A 23234-nucleotide genomic window follows, 5' to 3' on the forward strand; every position below is an offset into this window, starting at 1 on the left:
GGTTTCTATATGATTTTAGACCACCACCACCCTAGGTCAACTCGCAACTTTTGAAAAGCTTTTGATTTCACTTATTTCTCAGTTTTTCTTTTAAATATCAGGCCACTGTCTCCCATCCAAAGAAACAACCAAGCTCAGCCTAGAGCAAAACAGCCATGAGGTACAGAGTGGGTAAGCTTTTCCTCAAACTAACGACTTTCTCAGAAATTAACAGGATGCTCTGTTTTTATTCACTCAAGTAAGTTTTCCACTATCAGAGTCTATGTAGTAAACAACAGGGTATTTTTCAAAGAAAATTCTGGTCACGGCGGTTTTCCTTCCTTTCTTCTTTCATGGATTCATTCATTCAACAGATATTTTTGGGGCCCCTCTACCTGTCAGGAGCTGAGCTCAGCACTTGGATACTTCAGCCAACAAAGTGGACGTGGCTGCCTCCCCGCTGCCTTGCGCTTTAACCAGTGGATTGCTTTCCCCAGCGTGCTCACCAGCAACAGAAGGGAGATTGCTCAGAACAAATACGGCCAGCTAGAGCTTTCTGCGCTTCGCACACGTGTCCTCTGCCAGGACTCGGTTGTCTCACCGTTCCCCTCGTGCACTTTCAGACACTGAAAACCACATCGGCCTTGTTTTAAAATGTGATTGCAAACCTTCAACGCCATCTTCTGGCTTACTCCTGTGTCATAGTGATCTACCAGAAGTGGTAGTTTCTCTGTCATGATGAGGTGGATACAGAGAATCATGTGTTCTAATTATTGAACTCTTGAAGTCCTCACTGCCCCAGGAGGTGGGGAGGGAGGGCTTGGCCTCACCAGTTAGCTGCTCACTGCAGACTTTTCTTAGTCACGGCTGAAACAGAAGGGACAGAAGGTTTAGACTGACCCTCCCCCACACGCTTGAGGAGATCTGAGTGCCCCTCAGAGAAGACTAGACTTTACCTTCAAATGGCGCAACCTGTGAAAAGGTGAAAGCAAGTAGGAAATCAGTTAGTTGAACGTGCATCCGAAACAGAGCCCATCAGCGTGTTCTGTGAGGGGTTATTTGCTTCAGCCACTTGTCTGGATGTCCAAGTGCTGTCGTAGACGGCGCCACAGGAGCTCAATTTTCACTTCACATTTATCATAGAGAAACCATAAAAAAAGTTGAATTTACCTAAATTCAGTAATTTAGAAATCAATCTTTAAAATTATACGTTCACATGCAAGAAAAGTATTTTAGAAAAACTCATACTAGATACAAAAAAAAACTTGTTTTGGATAAAACTATTTTCTCACTAATTTATTTTTCAAGAAGGGAGGAACTGTTGTTCAGTTGCTCAGCCGTGTCCGACCCTTTGTGACCCTGTGGACTGTAGCCCACCAGGCTCCTCTGTCCATGGAATTCTCGAGGCAAGAATACTGCAGTGAGTTGCCATTTCCTTCTCCAGGGGATCTTCCTGACCCAGGGATCGAACCCATATCTCCTGCATTACAGGTGAATTCTTTACCACTGAGCCACCAGGGAAGCCCAAGGAGGGAACGACAATGTATTAAAAACAGTGCAACTACATGTATCATTGAAAACATTTATAGGGCAGTGGTTTTAGGTGCTTATAAAAATCCAGGAAAATACTAAAAATGTTTGGTTGTTATGATGTAGTTCATTTAGATAAATATCTCCTCTAACACTCTTTGGCTGTTTGTATGCTGCTACTGCTAAGTCGCTTCAGTCGTGTCTGACTCTGTGCGACCCCATAGACGGCAACCCACCAGGCTCCCCCGTCCCTGGGATTCTCCAGGCAAGAACACTGGAGTGGGTTGCCATTTCCTTCTCCAGTGCATGAAAGTGAAAAGTGAAAGGGAAGTCACTCAGTCATGTCTGACTCTTAGCGACCCCATGGACTGCAGCCCACCAGGCTCCTCCGCCCGTGGGATTTTCCAGGCAAGAGTACTGGAGTGGGGTGCCATTGCTGTTTGTATGCAGTGCTAATTATTACCTTTGACCGTGGCACCCTATATGACAGTATTTTTATGTTATTATTGTATTATTAGTAATATATAGTAGGCCATGGAATTCTCTCGGCCAGAATACTGGAGTGGGTAGTCTTTCCCTTCTCCAGGGGATCTTCCCAACCCAGGAATTGAACCAGGGTCTCCTTTACCTGGCAGATTCTTTACCAACTGAGCTATAGGGAAGCCCCTGAGTTGGTGATGGACAGGGAAGCCTGGCATAATGCAGTCCATGGGGTCGCAAAGAGATGGACACGACTGAGTGACTGAACTGAGCTGATTGGTTATACATGCTACGTGGTAGCACAGTAACACAGTGTACGCCACTGGCGCAGTGCGGGGACGCCTCTGTGTGTGCTGGGCAGCACACCCCGGCCCTCTAGTGAGGCTGTGCGAGCGTGTTATGGTGCTCGAGTAGTAGACCATCTGTGCCACTAAGGCATCACGGTGCTCTGTGATGGCATGGGGCTGGATTCTGCAGACAGTAACGTTTCTGTGTGGTGTCATTAACAACTCGACGCTCGGGCACGGAGGCAGCAGCCCTGGCTCCGACTCCCGAGGCCGGAACTGACCGAGGTTTTCCCTTCTGACTTCAGTGGCGCTCCTGGCTTTCCTGTCTCCCAGCGTCCTGCGGGAACCCAGGCCTGACACACCCTGTGTACAACCCGTCAAGACTCTTGTCACTTATGCGTCAACATCCAGAGAAACCTCAGAGACTTTTCCTCACTTGATCTCCAGCTGAAGCTGCCCCGGGGGCAGGGCGGGCAGCACCCAGGCTGTGCCCAGCTAAGGAGAGAGAGATGGCCGCCCTCCGAGACCCCTGCGGCTCCCCTCGGCCACGTTCCGTCCTCCCTGCCGCCTGCAGGGCCTTGGCTGCTGTCGAGATGGCTCCTAGGCGGGTCTGTCTGCTGGGGGCAGCACTCCCAGGGCAGCCAGGCCCCTGCTCCGGTGAGAGAGGAGAGGCCTTCCGCTGCAGAGGCTGGCTGCAGGGACCAGGGAGACTTCTCCCAACCCTAAACAACTGTTTCCTCGTCTGCTCTCAGAACCAGCGGCCTTTCAGGTTACAGTGAGTTCAGAGTAAGAAAAACGGCCTTTTCTTCAAGCCGCTGACCTAACTTTGGTCTCCACTTCATTCTTCTCCATACAGCTCCGTTCCACACTCAGAGCATCCTGCTCGCGAATATTTCATCCTCTGGGAAGTCTAACCTTATCAACCACTTCCACAGAACAGGAGTTGCAGTGGAATGCTCTGGATGGAAAAGACAAGAACCTTAAATGCTGTCGCCACCACACACCCAGTCTAAAGGCACTGAGCTGGACTTTCCACCATGACGAATCCCTGGGCAATATCAACAGTACCCCTAAAGCTGATCGTTTTTTATGCAGGTCTGTGTACACTTTTCCACTTAATTCAGTGGCCTGAGCTTCTTCCATGAAACAGAGCAGCCTGGAGCGTTCTCAGAGCCCAGGCCTGGCTGGGGACCCTGTTGCGTGCAGGCACAGAGAACAACCCCCTGCCAGGCATGCAGGAAGATGGGTCTGCGACTTTAATCAATTACATGACAGAAAGTCACAGAATCAAAGATACTGTGTAAACAGCTGTTCCCTCTTGTCTCCTCTTCTTGCCAGTGTTCTGAGAAGCCTCTGTGACGTGTCTTCCTGACTCTGCATCAGCAGTGACATGGCTTGAACAAGGGACCCTGTGATTCTGCCAGCTCCCTTCACCAAGCCAACAAAAGGGCAAATGGTTTGCAAAGACTTTGGGCAATTTTCTGAAAGTTGAAGCAATAGGTGAAAAGCCAATTCCTCCCATTTGCAGCTGGGTTATTCTCAAGCTCACCCCTTCTTCCAGCTGGACACTGTGGGGCACGCGTCACTTGACACATAAGAAGTGTAACCCTGAGCCTTGCGGGTCCTGTCGGGGGCAGGCTGTGATAACGGGCTCTGCCCGGCACCCAGTCCCTCCAGTCTCAGGGTCTTGGAACCACGCAGGCTGCCTCTTGTTTACACGTGGCCATCACCACTCTGAGAATTCAGGCCAAGCAAGCTGCATGCACCCAGAACGTTCCTGGTCACACAATGTAGAGATGGTGCTGGTTCTCTGAGCATTGTCTCACCATGACCCCTGCACCCTTGGTGGGAGGTGAGGACTCTCCATGGAAAGCAGGAGGGCCTGGGTGAGGCAAGAACCCAGGGCCCCAGGGAGAGCAGGGGCTCTCAGTCCAGGGTGCGTGGAGGGTGGTCAGAGGAGGGCAGAAGGGGGCCTGGGTGCAGAGAGCTGGAGCTGAAATAAGGTGTTTCCAGGCACAGAGACTGGGGGTGGGGGCAGCAGGTTTCGGGGTGAAGAGGACACTGCGGGCACACCTCCCCGACATGGTCGCTGGGGGTGATGGCCCCGCTCCCCCTAACTGCTCCCACGCTGGCCCCCTGAGCCACCTGGGCAGCCAGTGGTGAAGACTGTGACGTGCAGGTCTTGCCCTGCTCCCACCGCTGCCCCCTGGGTGGGGCTGTTGCTCTCGCCTCCTGCTTGCGTGTGGCCAGCGTCTCCTGGGGGGCCTCGCTGGGGGTTCAGTCCCGTCTGTCTTAGTTGAAGGTCCCCAGACTGGACGCCTGGTGCCCTCAGAGCCCATCCAAGAGCACTGGCCTGCATCCTGCCAGTGCCTCCCCTGGGCAGGGCTGGGGTCCTCCTCACCCCCAGCCAGGCTGTCTAGGACCCTGACCCCAGTGGCCAGCCTGGAGGAGCAACGGGGCTAAGTCTGAGGGATGCATGTTGTCTGTGTCGATTCCGGATAGGGGAGCAGCAGCCTCGTAGGAAGGGGCGCTCCTGCCTGCTCACAGCTTCCAGGACAGGTTGCAGTTGGGCTCCGCTCAGGGACCCTGCAAGCCCCCTCATCCTCACCTGTGCCCACCACGGGCTGCGCCTGGCCAGCTTCCCTGGGTCTGGAGGCCGGCACCTCTCTGGAGGTTCTAGCAGGGGAGCCGAGGGCGACGGTACAGGAACTCGGGGAGCCTGAAAGTGGGGCCGGGGTCTGGAGGGGGCTTCCATGGCCAGGAAGCAGCCTCGTCCCCGTTGCCTGGAAGTTGTCGGTTCCTTGCTTGCTCTGTGCTTTCTGTGTTAGACGCCCTTGACGCTCAGCTGTTTAGAGGCTCTGTACGCATTAAGTGATTTTAGCTTGAGTTGCTAACCTTAATTTGGATACTAAAAAACTTTCTTTCCGCTACTCTCCACAGCTTAAAAAATCTGAACATATTTTCTCTTTAATGCTCTAAGGTCTTCATTTATGAATGAGGATGTTTCACCCTGTTTCTGAAGTGTGAGGGGGCCAAGTCTGACTGCGTCTGAGGACACAGGTCGTCCACTGAGCCCGCCACGCTCCCAGGGCTGTGGGAGCAGATGCCCTGGGAAGTGCAGTGTGGATTCTCGGCTCTGGGGGGGCCAGGCCTGGGTCTTCCCTCAGAAGATGCACGCAGGACGCCGCAGACCACGCTGTTCTGCCCCTTCCGAGCTCGGTGGGTGGCAGGGTGGCGCCATTGCCTGTCCACGTGCTAGTGGGGAAATGAGACAGGTGTTAGGGCTCCATCTGAGAGGTAGACACTCGTGAGTGGGGTTGGGGCACTGATGTCAACAGGACCTGCTGGTCCGTGAGGCCACGCAGCTTGCTGCAGCCCCCGGCCTCGGATCTGTCACCGGCCTTTCTGCGAGGCCTCCAGGACCTGGCCCTCACGTGCCAAATCCCCGGCTCTGCTGGTCCTGAGGAACAGCTGCCCACCGCCCTAGCCACCCTCCTGCCCTCCCGTGCCTCCCGCATCTGAGCGCTTGCTGCCCAGCTCACCTTTGTCCAGCGACCATGGCGGGAGCAGAGGGGTGGCTGGAGGTGCCCCCCGTGGAGTCCCATCTGGGGGCTGGACTTCCAGCCTTCAAAGGTCTGAACGGTCTGTGTGGCCAGGGAGACAAGGCAAGCAGGGTGCTCATGGCCCCTGGGGAGTGACAGGGGTGGGCTGGACACTGGCAGCTGTCCAGCTTCTTGAGAGCTTGCAGTGGGTGGTCTTCATAAGGCTTACCCTGCCGCGGCCCCGACGCCAGCAGCCAGGGCAGCTCTGTGGGAATGACCGAGGTCCCCGCGGGTGCCCACTCTCCCCCTGCTGGCCCTGCCAGTGTCCGGCTGTCCTCGCCTTCTGTCCTCTCTGCTGGGTGTGGTCCCCCAGCACCCTGGGAAGTCTGACCCCAGCAGCTCCTCCTAGGTACCCCGTGTCCAGGAGGCTCTCATGGGTTACGGAAGTAGCCTGTGTCCTTCCTCCTGTTTAAAGTGAAATTTGTCTTGAAACTCCCCTCAGAAAATCCCTTTCTCTTCTAAAGGTTGTGCTTCTTCAGCTCTTTGCAAAATCGTCATTCAAAGCCAGTAGGCAGGGCACTTTGGATAAGCCCATGGACCTGAGTGTCCCTTTCTGCTCACTGAATTCTGTTCTGTTTTCGGTCGATATTGTCTGGAACCAGCTTATACAGAAGTAAGGCCTCACAGGAGCAGTGCTGTGCACACCCTAGTTACACTTCTTTGGCTCATGCACTTTGCTTGTATCTTGAACAAAGTGTTGCCAGCGTCCCTGATGGTCACAAGTGGTGAATGGATTCTTACAGGTTGTTCTCCTAGGTGTTTGTTCTGGGTGACCCGCATAGAATCTTCGGGAGGCTTAACATTTTGCCAGTTTGTGATTTATACCAATTTTTATTTTATAAATTAATATGTCATCCCTCTGGGGGATACATTTTTGTTGTTCCTTGACTTCGTAGCATCGATAATGAAAGTCTTCTAACCCATTCTTCTGTGCCTCCATCTTTATAAAATCCTTTTTAAAAGTTTACTAAAAAAAAAGCTCAATGAAATTTCCCAATTACTTCAAAATTTCTTCCTTTTGAAAATCAAGTTCAGGGTCCATCAGCAAAGTCCTTATTTGTTTCCTTTGCATCTCAAAGCATCCAGTTGATGAGTGTGTATGAGTGAGTATGATGAGTGTGCTGTTTTTTTCTCTTAGCTAACAGGATAATGCTCAGAAAAAAAAAAAAAGCTTATTCTTGAAGCCCTGAAAATCACGCACAGGTCTCAGTGGGTGGTGCTTCAGTCCTTTGTAAGGAGGCCCCATGAACCCCCCATGTCCCTCCATCTGTTCATCCTGAGGTTTCTGTTCTGTTGTCCAGGTGTCTCGACCTGCAGCAGCAGAACCTCAGGCCCAGGCTTGGCCACAGGCTGCAACCCCCACTGTGGGACCAGGTCTCGGAGAAGCAGAAGCAGGTGCCCCAGAGATCCAGGCCCGAGCACCTGTCCAGGTCCCACCCTCCTCCATGGGTCAGGGACGGTCCTCCCCTCGCAGCAGTGGACAGTCCTGCGACTTCAGGGTCCCCTCTCTCAGTAAGATTCTGCTGTGGCCCCTCTCGTGGGAGGCAGGGCTTGTAGAAGCAGGGTCCTGAAATCGGAAGTAAGGACCCTACTCTCCCTTTCAGGCTGCAGTCATACCTTGGATCTCTGCAGAGATCTTCTTCTGAGATTCTCGGGGTTCCTGGAGCCAGGCTCCTAGGAACCCAGGAGGAGGGCCCGCCTGCCCCCAGAGGAAATCTGGTCAGGCCACTGGAAGGGGGCGGCACTGAGGGAACTCAGCGTCACAAAGATGGTGTTTGACCTGGAGCCTGACGGCGTCAGTGTTACAGAGGACGGGAAGGACGTTCGAGCTGGGGCCCTGTGGGAGAGCGTGGTCCGGACGAAGGGGGACTCGGGGAGAAAGGGCCAGGAAGCCCACGAGAGCCTCAGGGAGGGAAGCCGTGGGACCCGCACTGTGTGGGCAGGACCCTGGCTGTCCAGCATCACTGGAGTCCAGGGTGCAGACTTGGACACTGGGCCCAGGAAACTGCATTTCTGTCCACTTGTCTCTGGGGTCCCGGGACCACTCACTCTGGACACAGCTGGGAGAAGGGGGCCGGGGATCAGGAGGCCACTTCACAGCGGGGGCACTAGGGGTCGGAGGAGCCGGCTCAGCGGGCGAGAGATGGGGCGCTGCTTGGCCTGGGGGTGCCAAGACGCAGGCTCAGAGGGTGACCGCATTCAGGGTGGAGGATGGGAGCCGGACGGGGGGTCAGGGCCGTTGGGGTGGACTGTCCTCTGAAGAGCAGTGGAGTCCTCCTCAGAAGCCTGGGGGCGGGCAGACAGGCCCTGGTAGGCAATGAGGTGGGGGTACTCCAGCCTCTCTGGCATGGTGGGACCCCAGAGTGCTCAGGCTGGGGAGTGGAGGTCAGGAGGGACACGCTCCCCAACGTGGTCCTGTCACTTCCCTTCCAGGAGGTTTCCTGGCACAGCTTTGGGGTGGCCCTGATGCAAGCCACCCAAGGCGACTTCCTTCAAGGCTCCAGGTCCTGGAAGGACACGCGCTGGGGCAGGAGGGAGGAGAGGGTCGGGGGGGAAGGGCAGGGGCGCCCCGAGGAGGCAGCAGCTCTGTGGAGGCTCTTCTCCCAAACCGAGCCTGGACTGTGACGCTGCCCCACCCCGGAAGTGGGGAGCTGGCTGCGTGTGGTCAGGGACCTGCTCCCACGACTGTCCCCACGTGGCCTGCCCGTGTCGGGAGGTCAGAGGTCCCCACAAGGTGAACCTTTGGCTTAGGGGGCCAACCTCGCCTCTGGCCGGCAGCTGCCACACAGGGCTGCCCACAGAGAGCAGGCAGGACGGGGCGGGTGCTAGGGTTCTCCTTAGGGATGAACCTTTGAGATCAGGGGGTGCTAGGAGCACCCATGTCAACAGATGGGCGGGACACAGAGCCCCTCAGCCACCTGCCTCCTGTGAGCGGAGCCCAGTGCGACCCGCATGAAAACCACGGCACAGGAACAGCCCTGGGTCAGACGGTCCTTCAGGTTGGAGACCATTGGCCTCCGCTCCCGTCACTGTTCTGGCCGGTCACCCACGCTCGCTCTCCGGAGGGCAGCCCGTGAGGGCGGGGCGGTGTCCGCACACACCAGATGCTCACAGCTTGATGCCACCTCCTGCCCTGCATGTTCTTCTAGCCCCTCAGTCTATGCCAGCCCCACGCTCCCCTTCTTCTTGCTGTAAAATTCTCCTCCAACGTCTTTGATGCAAGTTATGCATCTTCACGCTGGTATGCTTTCCTGGATTGTCTGAAGTCTGGCTTGGACTGAAGCTCTTGGCAGGGAAACACAGAATTCCACTGTCAGAATTCCAGGATGGTCTTCTGGATGCGTTGGGTATTTGGGCAGAAATACAGAGATTTACTGGGCTTCCCAGGTGGCTCTAGTGGTAAAGAACCTACTTGCCAGTACAGGAAACAATAGAGATTTGGGTTCGATCCCTGGATCAGGAAGATCCCCTGGAGGAGGGAAAGGCTACCCACTCCAGTATTCTTGCCTGGAGAATCCCATGGACAGAGGAGCCTGGAGGGCTGCAGTCCATGGGTCGTAAAGAGTTGGACACGGAGCAACTGAGCATGTGTGCACAGAGATGTAATAAATACAGCGAGCCTGCTGCCCCTGACGCGATCTCAGTTGACCGTCGGTTCTCTGGTCTTCACCATGAAGAAGCTACTTTTATTAATAAACCACCAAGGACATTCTCCTGGCAGAAATCCAACACCCCCTCCTTTTTCTGAGTCTCAGGGCCTCTCGGCTCCTCTGCAGAGGCGGACCAACCCCTCCTCCACAATGGGCTCAGACCTCCTGCTCTGTCTTCATTGCTTTCATCTTCCGCTGGCATCCAGCTAAATTCCTTTCCTGCTTCTCAGCATCTCCTGGCCTCATAGTACTCTCGAATCAGCCCTGATCATCTGACCAAATACTTCGGAGACATCCATCTTCCTGATACAATCACCCTCGTGACCTTGGACCCAACGGCCTATTCTGTTCTCTTTAACCAGAAGCTCAAACCTCACTGATGTGTCTCAACTCCACCACCTCCGTCTCCTCGTGCCCGAGTACTGTGTCTTCTGTGGAAAAAGGCAGGTCTCGCTCCATCCCAGAATACTCTCCTTGCAGCCCAAATTCGAGCATTCACCCACAGCTCTCGACTGCGTCTTCCTGGACTGGCCCTGTCTGTGCTGCTCACTTTTAACAGGCTGTCCCTTTGCTTAGCAGGAGTTCCACCTCAGAGTTCATCTCATGTCTCTGTGCATGGCTTCTGAAAGTCAATTAATTATGTATTTAAATTGTGAGCTGCTATATTGAGGTCTGAATGACTTGTGAAAAGCTGTACCTACTTTATGTATATAACTTGAGTTTGGGAATAAGTGTCGTCTGGGACGTGATCAAGGCCACAAACATATCCATCCCAAAGCTTCCTCCCACCCCTTTTATTATTACTATTGCTACTACTATTGTTGTTGTTACTCTGCGGCAAGAACACTTAATACAGGCCAATCACCTCAGCCAAGTATAATTGCGTCACGGCGCCGTCAGCCGCAGGCCCCAGGCTCAACACTGACTCCAGGACCTGTGCGTGCAGCTGGTGCCTGCGGCTGCCGGCGCTGTCTGAGCATCACCTGCTCTCCTCCTCTGGCCTCCACGGCCACTCTTCTCCCCTCTGCTGTGAGTGTGACAACTTGAGATTCTGCACACAAGTGAGGCCACACAGGATCTGTCCTGCATCCGCCCGCCTCCCCAGGTACGAGGTCTGCCCTCCTCCCTGGGTTCAGCATCTGCCCACCTCACCGAGTACAACAACCATCGTCAAGGTCCGTCCATCATGTCAAACAATTCCCATGTATGTATATAACACATTTCTTTATCCACTCATCATAAGCATTTTTAGAAATTGTCAGACATTTTATTCATGGATCAAATATTCCTGAGTACCTTTAACAACATGCACGGCACTCCCTGGGCTGTGAGGCCGGCACTGGCAGGTTGGCACCATCTTCAAACTACCGCACGCTAGGGCGCCCCTGGTGGCCCAGTGGTTAAGAATCCACCTGCCAACCCAGGAGACATAGGTTCGCCCCTGATCTGGGAGGCTCCCACATGTCCTGGGGCGATTGAGCCCCCAGTGCTCCAGGACTTCCGAGCCTGCGCTCTGCACATACTGCAGTCTACATGCCCCCGAGCACCCGCTGCGCAATGAGGAAGACCACCGCACGAGAAGGCTGCCCCGCGCCTGCAGACAGGCTGCACTCAGCAGCAGAGGCTGAGCGCTGCCAAAGACGTGCAGACAGCGATTTAACCCCCAACCACTCGCAAGTTGGAGGCTGACGACTAGAGTTAGCAAGTGCTGTAGTTGAGGCAAGTGTGTGGTTAATGATTATAGGCATATTTTAATCTTTGATTTGTGTCTTCATCTTGCGATGCCTTATTTCCCCCGAGGTTCTAAGGGTAAGGATCGTGTTTTCTAATTCTTTTCTTTCTCCAAGGACTTACAATAGTGCTCTACACGAAGCAAGTTCTCAGGCAGGCAACAAGAATTCAAGAATTCAGGCAGTTTTTCAAATAAGACTAAATTAATTAAAAAAAAAAACAGACATCTGCGTTTGTACCATCTTAACTGTCCGTCTCCACCTCCACACTCAGGTGCTTTTCCCTCACGCCTCATTTCATCCCGACAGAGACTTTGGGGCCACGTTGCCCTGGACTGGCGAGGCTCCCAGGTGAGGCCAAGCTCAGGCCAGGCTCACGAGCTTCTCTGCATCTCAACCCTCATCATCTCTTTGTTTTTTAGGAGAGCAGATCATTAGAACTTTTCTATGGTTTCTCAACGTTTCCTTGTCTTGCATGCCCTTGGGCTCATGCTCTTGTAGAAAGTGTCAGCGTGAGGACTTGCCTGGTGTTTCCTCAGTGCAGAGTGGTTGAGGTGGCGCATTTCGGCAGGAATCCCATAGAGATGTGCGTGGTCCTCTGCGAGCATCACCTCGGGGTGCCTCTTCTTCCTGGAGATGGGCCTTCCTCACCGGTTACCACAGCTGCGGGTGCTCTCCACGATTCGGACTGTGCGGTTATTTTCTTTCTTTTAAACTGATCAATCTCTGGGGAGCGATAAGTTGCCTGTCTTATCATAAGACGTATCTTTCATAAGAGACTATGAAAACATCCTATTTTCCTCTCAAAGTCCCCTGACTTGTGTCCACGAGCAGATCTTTCCTGCAATGTCATTTACTGTGAAGTTTGCCTGTTGGTGATTCGGCCCTTTCCTCATTTTTTCCACGTTTGTTGGCTTGAATTCTTCTGTAAGGAGGAGCTGCCTGGCTCTGTCCTTTGCTTATCTATTTATGTGTTTATATCCATCACTGTGGACTCATGGACGCTTACTTTGTTCCATAGATTAGGACCCAACAGTTGTAATCCATAGGTTGGAAGCTCCTGTCTGCTGGCCGCTCACATTAGGCGCGTTTGCCTGGAGGTGGGAGTGGCCGGGCTCCTGTGCCGCCACTGTGTTCTCAGCTCCTCCCTCTCTTCCTCAAGCCGGCCAGGTTTCTGGCCCCACGCATCTCATCTCGGGTTCCTGGGTAGTTTCCCCCACTTCGCCCACAGCAGGTCATCTTGCTGGAATCAGCCCTTGGGGCGGCGGGGCTTGAACTTGACTGTTTCTGAGTCTTGTTTCACAACCACAGTTGTGCCCAATCCACACCTCCTCGAGCGAGGCCCCTGCGTCCATCCCTGGCAGAGGTGCCCCTCAGCCCCCACCTCGACCCTTATCCACCCCTCACCCCACCCTCGCCCATCCCCCTCCCCCCACCCCTGCCCGCAAATTGCTCTGGAGCCAAGCCTGCATGTGGGACACAGAAGGAATCAGGCTTTTAGGCAGTTCCAGCTTCTGCCAGCCTGGGGAGCCGGAAACTAGGAATCAAGCGTCTCATAATTCTAAAAGTAGCTGGTAAGGAAACAGAGTCCAGGAGAAGGTAAGTCACCCTGAGCGCTGTCAGAGCAGCCAGGACTCAGGACAGGTGTGTCTTAGGACATCGGCGGGCAGGGCCGCTAGGGCACATAGGCAACAGGTCGTCAGGGCTCCTCTGCATGCTCGTGGGGGACACACAAGCCCACGGGGGAGGCGGGGGTGGTGGTGGCGGGCGTCCAGAGCTGGGGGTGTCAAGAGCTTGGGGGCATCCAGAGCTGGGGGCGTCCAGAGCAGGGAGCGTCCAGAGCCTGGGGACATCCAGAGCTGGGGGTCATCCAGAACTGGGGGTGTCGAGAGCTTGGGGGCATCCAGAGCTGGGGGCGTCCAGAGCTGGGAGCGTCCAGAGCCTGGGGGACGTCCAGAGCTGGAGGGTCTAGAGCTGGGGGTGTCCAGAGCTGGGGGCGTCCAGAGCTGGGGTGTCGAGAGCTTGGGGGCATCCAGAGCAGGGAGCGTCCAGAGCCGGGGAGGGGGGGGGCGTCCAGAGCCTGGGGGTGTCCAGAGCCGGGGGGCGTCCAGAGCTGGAGGGTCTAGAGCTGGGGGTGTCCAGAGCTGGGGGCGTCCAGAGCTGGGGTGTCGAGAGCTTGGGGGCATCCAGAGCTGGGGGCATCAAGAGCTGGGGCGTTGAGGGCTTGGGGGCCTCCAGAGCCCGGGGGCATCCAGAGCTGGGGGCGTCCAGAACTGGGGCATCCAGAGCTGGGGGCGGGCAGCCCCAGGAGCGAGTTGGAGGGCGACACACCGTCCTGAGCGTGACTGTTGAATTCACCTAAAATGAAGCACTTTTACTTGTATCTTTATTATTGTGAGACACTCTGATACCGGACTTCTCTAAGACAAGGCCTGAGTGAACCCCACCTCTGTGTGAGGGTGGTACCCAGGGCTCCTGGCGGACTCCTAGGGCCCCGGTGCTGAAGGTGTGAGGCAAGCTTACAGGGCACACGTGCTGTCTGTGTCAGCCTGGCCCCCGATTCACTTTGGGAGGTGAGAGCACAGAAAGCAGAGTTTACACCCCGAGTCTCCCCCTGGCCCCCCATTACTCCCTGCCCATCCAGAGGCACCACTTCACGGCTCAGACTCCATGAGGCACATGTGGGAGTCTGGAAAGCTGCCTGAGCACCCCGCCCCCTAGACTAGACGGAGCTCCGAGGCTTAGCTCCACCCGAAGGTTTATCACCTGGCCCTGTTAGTCTTCGACAGGAAGGTGACTTCTGTCCAAATTCCTTCTCTCTCCCAGTGAGCCTGTGTCAGCACCCGCCACTGCACAGCTCCCTTCTAGGGGCCAGAGCACCGCAGGCCAGCTGTGTGTTCTTAGCAGATCTCCAGATGGGTATGCCAGAACTTCTGTCTGTTTTAACGCAAAGTCTAAACAAAGGCTTCCCTGGTGGATCAGACGGTAAAGTGTTTGCCTGGAATGTGGGAGACCTGGGTTTGATCCTTGGGGCAGGAAGATCCCCTGGAGAAGGAAATGACAGCCCACTCCAGTACTCTGACCTGGAAAATTCCATGGATGGAGGAGCCTGGTGGGCTACAGTCCATGGGGTCACAAAGAGTCGGACATGACTGAGCGACTTCACTTTAAACAAATGAGCTGACTCCTCGCTTAGCCAAGAGAGTGATAGTGGCCCCTCCTAGAGGTGACCAGCATGGGCACTGCAGAGCCCTGTATGTGGATTTGAGCAGACAGGCCCCCAAAGAACTATTAGCAAGAAACTGTGACTGAAGGCGGCAGGAATGAAGAGCAAGCGGATAGAAATGGCAGAGCCTCCTCACTCTAAACACAAGCCTTGTGTCCACCGCCTTTCTAGGTGAGGAACGTGCAGTGCTAACCTTACAGGAAGTCAGTGCCCACGGGTGAGCTGCCCAGAACGGCCGTTTGAAGCGTCGGTGCCCACGGGTAAGCTGCCCAGAACGGCCGTTTGAAGGGTCAGTGCCACAGGCATTCGCGTCTGCAGCCCTGGCCCCCAAGGTGAAGGTGTTAGGAGGCTGGGACTTGGGGGTTGGAGTGATCGGTCCTGAGGATGGAGCCTCAGGAATGGGATTAGCATCCCCACAGATCACTTTCACTTTTCACTTTCACTTTCCACTTTCATGCATTGGAGAAGGAAATGGCAACCCACTCCAGTATTCTTGTCTGGAGAATCCCAGGGACAGGGGAGCCTGGTGGGCTGCCATCTATGGGGTCGCACAGAGTCGGACACGACTGAAGCGACTTAGCAGCAGCAGCAGCAGAGGGGACCAGGCAGCTGCCTCGGCCTTTCCGCCGCAAGAGGACACAAGCGAGGATGGAGATCTGTGAACCGGGAAGGGGCCTCCCCAGATGCCACATCTGCTGACACCTTGACCCTGGACTTCTGCCTCTAGAACCGGGAGATATAAATGCTTGTCATCATCTGGTCTGTTTATGTTGGGTACAGATTTTAAAGGCCAGATCTCCTTTAGTACTGCTTCTCTTTTGGGAATTTGTATTTAGAGAAAACTCCATTCTAATCTCCACTACTTACCAGCTGTGTGGCCCTGTTAAAATCACTCGACCTCTCTGAGCCTGGGTCCTCAACTGTAACACAGACACAAAATAACTACCTGAGGGTGATGCCTGTGTCTCCACAGTGCTTATGGTCATTCTGAGGAATGTGTGTGCACCTGTGCTGTGCCCACGCGTACTGTGTGCGCGCACACGCGTGTGTCATGTGTCATGTGTCTGTACACGTGCCCGTGTGCATACATGTGTGCACCTGTGCCGTGCCCATGCGTACTGTGTGCGCACGCACGTGTGTGTCATGTGTCATGTGTCTGTACACGTGCCCGTGTGCACACATGTGTGCACACGTGTGCACCTGTGCCGTGCTCATGCGTACTGTGTGCGCATGCACGTGTGTGTCATGTGTCATGTGTCATGTGTCTGTACATGTGCCCGTGTGCACACGTGTGCATACATGTGTGCACCTGTGCCGTGACCACGTGTACTGTGCACGCGCACATGTGTGTGTCATGTGGCCACACACGCGCCCGTGTGCATACATGTGTGCACAGCAGCACGTGTATGTTTGCATTTGCCCTCAGTTTACCTCCACCACGTAGTTCTGACGTGAAGGCAGGAGGAGCTGATGAGACCCAGGGGCAATACGGGAGGTCAGAAAGCAGGCGAGCTTCCAGGAGACCCCACCCAGCCTGCCCCGCGCCCTGCCTCGCCTGCGGGGACACAGGAGTGGTCTGAGGTCTGAGCGAGAAGCCACCCAGCGTGGCGGGAGCACACTGCTTATTTGCCAGATACCCAGAGGTGCCCCTGCTGGGGCGGCTTTTCCAGTCGCAGCACTTGAGTCCCCTCTTGCGTTACTAAGCTCCAGAGAACCTTGTTTCCTACTCATCACCACACGAAGCTCAAAGGGACCAAGAGACAGTCCCATCTCTTGGCACCTCAACCGCTTGAGAGGGAAAGTCAAGCAAGGACCCTAGTCTCAGGGAAAACAAAGTATTTCCATTCTGGTTGATTTCCTTTTCTCAAGAGAGGTGTTAGGCTGGGTGATAAGAAAGTCTTCAGTTTTGTTTTTTGGATCTGTCTAACTCCTTGTAAACTTTATTCATTAATGTTAAGAATAACATTGAGATTCAAAGGTCTGGAGATGAAATGGAAAAGTATAACCAGAGTAGATAACGCTGTTATGCCACAGAAATTATGGTGCAATGTTTCCCTAAGTAAACTTAATGTCCTTTATTAAATTCCTTTATTATAAGCCCTCAACGATTCTTGAAGCTCCTAGAATTTAAGCTATACAAGCCACACCATTTGCCCCTTTTCTGTCAATAAATTTTCAGAACCAAGTTGTACTGAGACCTCAACCAGGAAACGAGAACTGTGTACTCCTCTTCCTCCTCTTTCTCCCTGGTGGACAATGCAGCCTGTCGAATAATATTTTTGGAGATTGCAAAATTTTCCCAAATGGTAAAAGAGTATCAGTTTTACAAATGAGTTTGTGTTTTAAACATACATGTAAATTAGACAAACAGAACGTCAGTGATACGTGGTACGCAGGCGATGCTTGGCTTTGAACGTGTGCCTCGAGGGTGAGAGGATGCTTCCTGAGGCTCAGCTCAGGGAGTCTCAGCTTCAGCACCGCTGGCATGTTGGCACAGGTCGCGTTTGCTGTTGGGCTTGTTTATCAGCATCGCCAGCCTCTCCACCAGATGCTGGGAGCAGCCTGCCTCCACACGTGACAGCACTGTGCCCCCAGACATCCCGGTGGAGAACTATCGGTGAATCCTTAACTCTGGTAAAAAGCAAAACAAAACCAAACTAAAACAAAGGCTGTTCAATAAAAAGGGAAGAAACAACAGCACATGCTACACCATGTATGACTCTCAAAACTTTATGCCAGGAAGGACACCAGACCCAGAGGTCACACACTGCATGGGCCTGTTTATGTGGCACATTCTGCAAGGCAGTTCACAGGGAACGCCAGTGCACGGGTGGGCAGCGGGGTGGGTGGGGGCTGCGGGCTGGTGGGAACGGCGCATCTGCTTTAGGTGACGGCTGCACAGCCAGGTTGGGTTCTCAGCCTCACTGAGATGAACGCTCCAGACAAGCGACGTCTACAGTATGTAAATCTGACCTCAATAAAGCTGTTTTTAAAAAATGGAAAAAAACACAAAACAATAGGAGGGTAAACGCACTGCAGAAGGATGGCAGCCCCGTCCCAGGGACTTCCCTGGGCTCTGGGCCGTGGTCCCCCCAAACCGAGGCCAGTCCCCAGCATGCCGCTGACCACAGTGACCGTTAGAGCGAGCAAGATGTTTTTGCCGGTCAAACAGCTGCACCGTCTGTTAGCACCTGATGCAACTCAACGGGCTGTGTAGTCAGTGCTCATGTGCGTCTTCTATGGAAAACAACGTGCACGCATGGCCACCCATGTCCAACCTGGCCACGAAGAAGACAGGCGGCCAGCAGGGTCTGCCCTGGAGGACCTTGTGCATTCTTCACGGGGTGGGGGGGCATTCGTGATGGAGCATGCCCACTGTGACATGAGATGCAAAGGGGAAAAAGGCCTGAAAGCCCCCAGAATCCCCCATGGCAGACTCAAAGCTCTGCCACAGTGAAAAAAAAAGAAAAAAGAAGCCTATCTCCTTTGCTATGTGTTAAACAACAGCTACTGTTGCTATTCAAACAATTCTGGGGCCTCTTCTTGGGGAACAGAAATACTCTCCCTTACCTGGAATCCTGGTTATTCCCAGGGGTTTGGAGCCTTCCTGGTGAAGTTATAATTGCCTACCATAAATACCCAATACATATTCAACCCTCCATGAGGCAGCACTTGACATTTCTAGAATCTTCAGCTCTAATGGACCTGTGAAACATGAACAGCGAGTTAGAGATGGAGGCTGTTGGGTAAATTATCCCAACACTTCATTGTGTTGGATAAAGGTGCTGATACTGAATTCATCCCCCACCTCCTTTCGCTGGAAGCTGTGGGGACTTTGTGGAAGAGAAGAGATGATTTCATTTTCAATTTAAATTTAACAATTTAAATTTCCCCCAAGGCCTCTCACGCAAAAAGATAACTTTCTGTTTTAATGATTCTACATCTGATATGTTACAAGACAGTGAAATTCTGAGAAGTCCTGTCCCTACTTGAAGGCCAGCAAACTGAGGACATGGGAACTCACACCAGCCCTGATGGAAGGCGCTAGGAGGAGGTTCACCCAACAACGCCTGCCAACGTCTCAGGAAAAGCAACTGAATGAATGATCAATAATTCTGATTAGGCCCAACCTCCAAAGTGAGCTGAGGGCAGGAAGGATGCTGACCTACCGATTAAACCCCACTGCTTTCCTAGAAAGTGTCATGTAGAGTGTTCTCTTTGACTTGAGGATCAGCCACAACAACGGACGGTGAAAGACAGAGGCTGCCTCACGCGTGTCCTGTGAAATACACACAGCGTCACAGGGGGCTTTGCCGAGTAGGGTCCGGGCAACGAACACGCAAAAACAAGCACGTTCTAACGCTGGGGGAGAAGGCGACGTTGCCAGAGCAGACCCAGAGTCGGGGCTTCCTTGCCTACCTCTTTTGGACAGATACATAAAGATAAGCTTCAGGAGTAATTTTGAAAGTTCTCTTTCCAAATGTTGACAGTTGTCGAGTGCCATGACCAGAGTGAGCAGCATGGTCCTCACCGCCCAAGTGATGCAAGCTAGGTGACTCGCTTTCTACGCTTCAAGTTATAAACTTACAGAAACCAAAGCGGGAGGCAGGGTTACTGGTTCAACAACTCAGCTAGGTTTATTCTAGCGAAGAGAATCAGAGATGTAGTCACCATCATACTTAACCCTTGTCCATGAAAATAGTTGCCATTGCCGCTTCAGATAGGTTGTTGTAACTACTTTTCAACTGCCCCATGGTTTCCTTTCCTACTCAAATTTTCTCTTGAAAAAGTCAGTTCTTTTCCATGGACCTGAGATCTATTTTTTTTAAGTTTTAGGGTAAAAGAATTTTGGATAAGAGGAGACCAAGTCTCTGGTCTTAAAGGTATGTTGAGGTATGTCTGATGCCTCGGTGGAGACTGAGGAGCCGCCACTGGTCTAGAGTTGCTGGAGAATGTGTGACTCACGCTGACCTGTCCAGCACGATGGCAGCACACTGCACTCCTCCTGGGCAGCCCCCAGGACCGCGGGCCCCGCTCCTGGTCCGTCCCTCCGCTAGACCAACTCCCCCTCCTTGTCTTTCTGGCTCCTGGGCCGCCTGCCCGCTGCCGCTCCCCTCTAGCTTACTGTCTGCGCCTCTGCCTCGGTTCTTCCCGAAGTGCCCCCAGCAGACCCCTCTCTACCTGCTGCCCTTCTACCCACTGGCTTCTCTGGGCCTCGTCAGTGACACAACCAGCTCCAGTCTACAAGCCTCAAGACAGTTTCAGAGCCTCATTCCTCCAGGAATGACACTTTCCTATGTGAGTGGATCATGTGGAGACCAGGTAACTGCAGCCTGCGATTCTGCGATTCAATTCTGCTTTATTAAATCATAAATCAATCCGCTGGGACCTGGCTGTGTCACATGGCAACACTGCTTCAACCTTTGTGCCCAAATTATTTTGGCGGTCATCTTTGTTTTGCTCACACGGAGAGCCCGTTGGTTCTGACGTGCTGTAGAGCAAAGAGCACTGGACTAGGAGTCGGACCTGAGTTCCAGGTTGCCTGAACGCCGGTGCTGGCCACTACGCAGCTCTGCTGGGAAGATGAATAGGTGAGCCTGCAGGTGCTCTCTGCATGGGAGCATTTTGCGAAGCAAAATGAATTGACCAAGCCAAAGTACTTTTCTGAATGCCATTGTAGATGCCTTTTATGGGCGGGGTGGGGGGTGGATAAATTTTCATAATCTCAGGAAGAACCTGTTGAGAGACAACCTAGACTGTAGACTTTTCCCCGAGAAACCTGGAGAAAAGGGGTGCCGCCATAAAGCAGGCACGTCTGCACGCAGTGACGCAGCAGAGCACCTGGCGCCGAGCCTGGGGCAGCTCAGCATTCCCGCCGCTGACATTGTCCGCGTCTTTTGCAGAGAGGTGTGCAGTGCCAGGACCAGCCGTGCCTCTCCGGAGAGAAGAAACGTGGCTTTAAGCAACCGTTTCAGCTGGTTCCATGAACTTTGTCCAGAGCTAGTTTCACAGCAATCAGCATCACCCTTTTCTGAGAAATGGATATAAATTGTGAGAAAGGCAATGAATGAAGAAATCCAGGAAACAGAACAGGGCTATCAGATAGCAAGTGCATGGATCAGAGTGAAAGGGGACAAGACGAAGGTCAGTGACATTGTAAGAAATACGTAGCTGTGTGTAAAAATCCCAGCCACAAGAACGCATCTGCAGTCGGAGAAGTGGAGCTGGGCTTTGGCTGCAGAAGGAATCCCAGAGGAGACCCTAGCACAGGCCTTTCTGTGCACAGAGCAGCCTGTGCCCTCGGCAGACCCATGGGCTTGGCTGGGCGGGGGCCTGGCCCAGGGCCGTGGGCACACTGGGGCCACTAGTGGTTTTGACTGATTGGCTTACAGAGAAGATACAAACGTGAAACATGTCAGCAGAATCGTACTTTCAGCTTGAGAAGCAAAACAAAACAAGACTCAGGTGCTAGTGGTGTTGCTGCTGCTGCTGCTGCTGCTGCTAAGTCGCTTCAGCCGTGTCCGACTCTGTGCGACCCCATAGACGGCAGCCCACCAGGCTCCCCCGTCCCTGGGATTCTCCAGGCAAGAACACTGGAGTGGGTTGCCATTTCCTTCTCCAATGCATGAAGGTGAAAAGTGAAAGTGAAGTCGCTCAGTCGTGTCCGACTCTTAGCGACCCCATGGACTGCGGCCCACCAGGCTCCACCGTCCATGGGATTTTCCAGGCAAGAGTACTGGAGTGGGTTGCCATTGCCTTTTTGTGAGGCCTTGATAAGAAGAAAGAGGCTAAAATTCAATTCTCAAAACATTTGACTTTTATGTATTTATTTCTTAAAGAAAGGGCTCAGAAATGAACGATGTGGGCACACGGCGGGCTTGGTGCTCCGGGTGGGCTGAACTGGGTCCTGCTCAGATTCCCGCAGTTCCCACGGTGCTAGCTGCATGCAAACAAGGCCCTGAGCACAGTTCTGGGACTGGGCGAGTGGGCAGGAGCAGGGGGTCCTGTCCTCCGATGATGGCTCAGCCCACACTCCAGGAGCAGGGCAAAGGACAGACTGTCCCCTGGGGTCTGGGGACAAGGGGGGCAGGAGCTGGGGCCTGGGGGCTTGCTGACCCGAGGGGCACCCAAGGAGGGGTTTGGGGTGGGGAGGGGGTGGACTCAAGCTCCTACTATGGGCCAGGCCCCACCCCCAAGGAGCTGAGGGTCCCCTGGCCTAGGCTGTACCCACTTCCTTAGAAACGCACCGGTAAGGGACAAGGATTTACCAAACAGCACAGAGATCTCTACTCAGTATCTTGTAATAACCTATAATGGAAAATAAATTTTTAAAAGCATCAATATATAAAATTGAGTCACTCTGTTGTATACTTGAAACCAACACAATATTGTAAATCAACTAAACTTCAATTAAAAAAAGAAGAAATGCATTTGATAATTTCTGACCAAGAGGAAAGGCATGCTTTTAAAATTTTTTTAAAGATATTTATTTTTATTTCTGGATCACCAGGGAAGTCCCAGGAAAGGCATGCTTTATGGCTGGTATTCATCAAAGCCTCATAAACACTTAAATTAGGTTCCAACAGCAAACAGAAGGGCTTTGTGATTTTTGCAGTAGAGGAGATAGGAAGTTGTATGTATGTAGAATGATTATATATCTGAGTCTCTGAAATGCACTGGGAGAGGTGGCAATTTGAAGATGCACTGATAGCAGAGAGGGGGTCCTTCAGCCTCTGTTCACCTCTTGTGAAATGTGCTTTTGTACTTGAGCCTCTTGTGAAACGAACGTTTTTGTACCTGAGTCTCTTGTGAAATGTGTGTTTTTGTACTTGAGCCTCTTGTGAAATGAACGTTTCTGTACCTGAGCCTCTTGTGAAACGTAGGTTTTTGCACTTGAGCCTCTTGTGAGATGCACGTTTTTGTACTTGAGCCTCTTGTGAAATGAACGTTTTTGTACTTGAGCCTCTTGTGAAATGAACATTTTTGTACTTGAGCCTCTTGTGAAATGAACGTTTCTGTACCTGAGCCTCTTGTGAAACGTAGGTTTTTGCACTTGAGCCTCTTGTGAAATGCACGTTTTTGTACCCGAGTCTCTGAGTGGAAGGGACACCACAGGAGAACGCTGCTCAGGAAACAGAGAGCTTTCTCTCCAGGGCCCTCAGAGAGCAACAGTGCACTGCAACTGTCTTTGAAGAAAGGGCCAGAAAAAACAGACATGGGAGAAGTCAGAGACTGTTCAGTCTTTTCACTGGAGCCTCTACAGAGAGTGAAATGGAAGCACGTTGGCCACACCCCAGTTATTAGGAAATATGAAAAAGACAGATCAGAATGGGACTGGCCCCCTCCCCCCACCACCACAGGCCGCAGTAACCCTGACAGTCTTGGCCTAGGATCCCTAACACAGCACAGACGACCAGGAGTCTCCACGTGATAGCCAGTAACGGTCACGAAATGAAACAAGAATACGGGACAGGAGAGAAACACGTGCTGTAAAAAACTTCTTATTGAATTTTATATTTATCATCATACCAATAAGTAAACGGGAACAAAATTAAAATAAACGTCACAGTAAAAAGGATAGAAAAAGCCATGGACTAATACTTTCAATTGCAATAAAAATGTATTTTGAAAAATGGGAAAATGCGTATATATATCTCTGTGTTGGTCTGTCACATTAATGAGTAATCATAATTTGTTTTAAAGTCTTAACTTTGGCAAATTTGTAGGTGATTGTGTCAAGGCTAAATTTC

The 23234-nt window shown here is 52.9% G+C and overlaps 2 long non-coding RNA genes across 2 annotated transcripts; both read right to left on the reverse strand.

Annotated features, from left to right (window-relative positions):
- Nucleotides 1-16388: 16388 nt before the first annotated feature.
- Nucleotides 16389-18768, reverse strand: LOC147347885 (uncharacterized). The gene is made up of 3 exons (XR_015152918.1): nt 18654-18768; nt 18055-18189; nt 16389-17115 (listed from the first exon to the last, which is right to left on the reverse strand). It is a non-coding gene; the product is annotated as an uncharacterized LOC147347885 (long non-coding RNA).
- A 1055-nt stretch (nt 18769-19823) lies between these two features.
- LOC147347886 (uncharacterized) lies at nt 19824-21020 on the reverse strand. Its single transcript, XR_015152919.1, has 2 exons — nt 20326-21020; nt 19824-20220 (listed from the first exon to the last, which is right to left on the reverse strand). It is a non-coding gene; the product is annotated as an uncharacterized LOC147347886 (long non-coding RNA).
- Nucleotides 21021-23234: the final 2214 nt, after the last annotated feature.

Source organism: Bos grunniens, chromosome 23 (genome assembly GCF_055505025.1).
Source record: "Bos grunniens cultivar Pamir isolate PY7600 chromosome 23, Bosgru_T2T1.0, whole genome shotgun sequence".
Classification (NCBI taxonomy): Eukaryota; Metazoa; Chordata; class Mammalia; order Artiodactyla; family Bovidae; genus Bos; species Bos grunniens.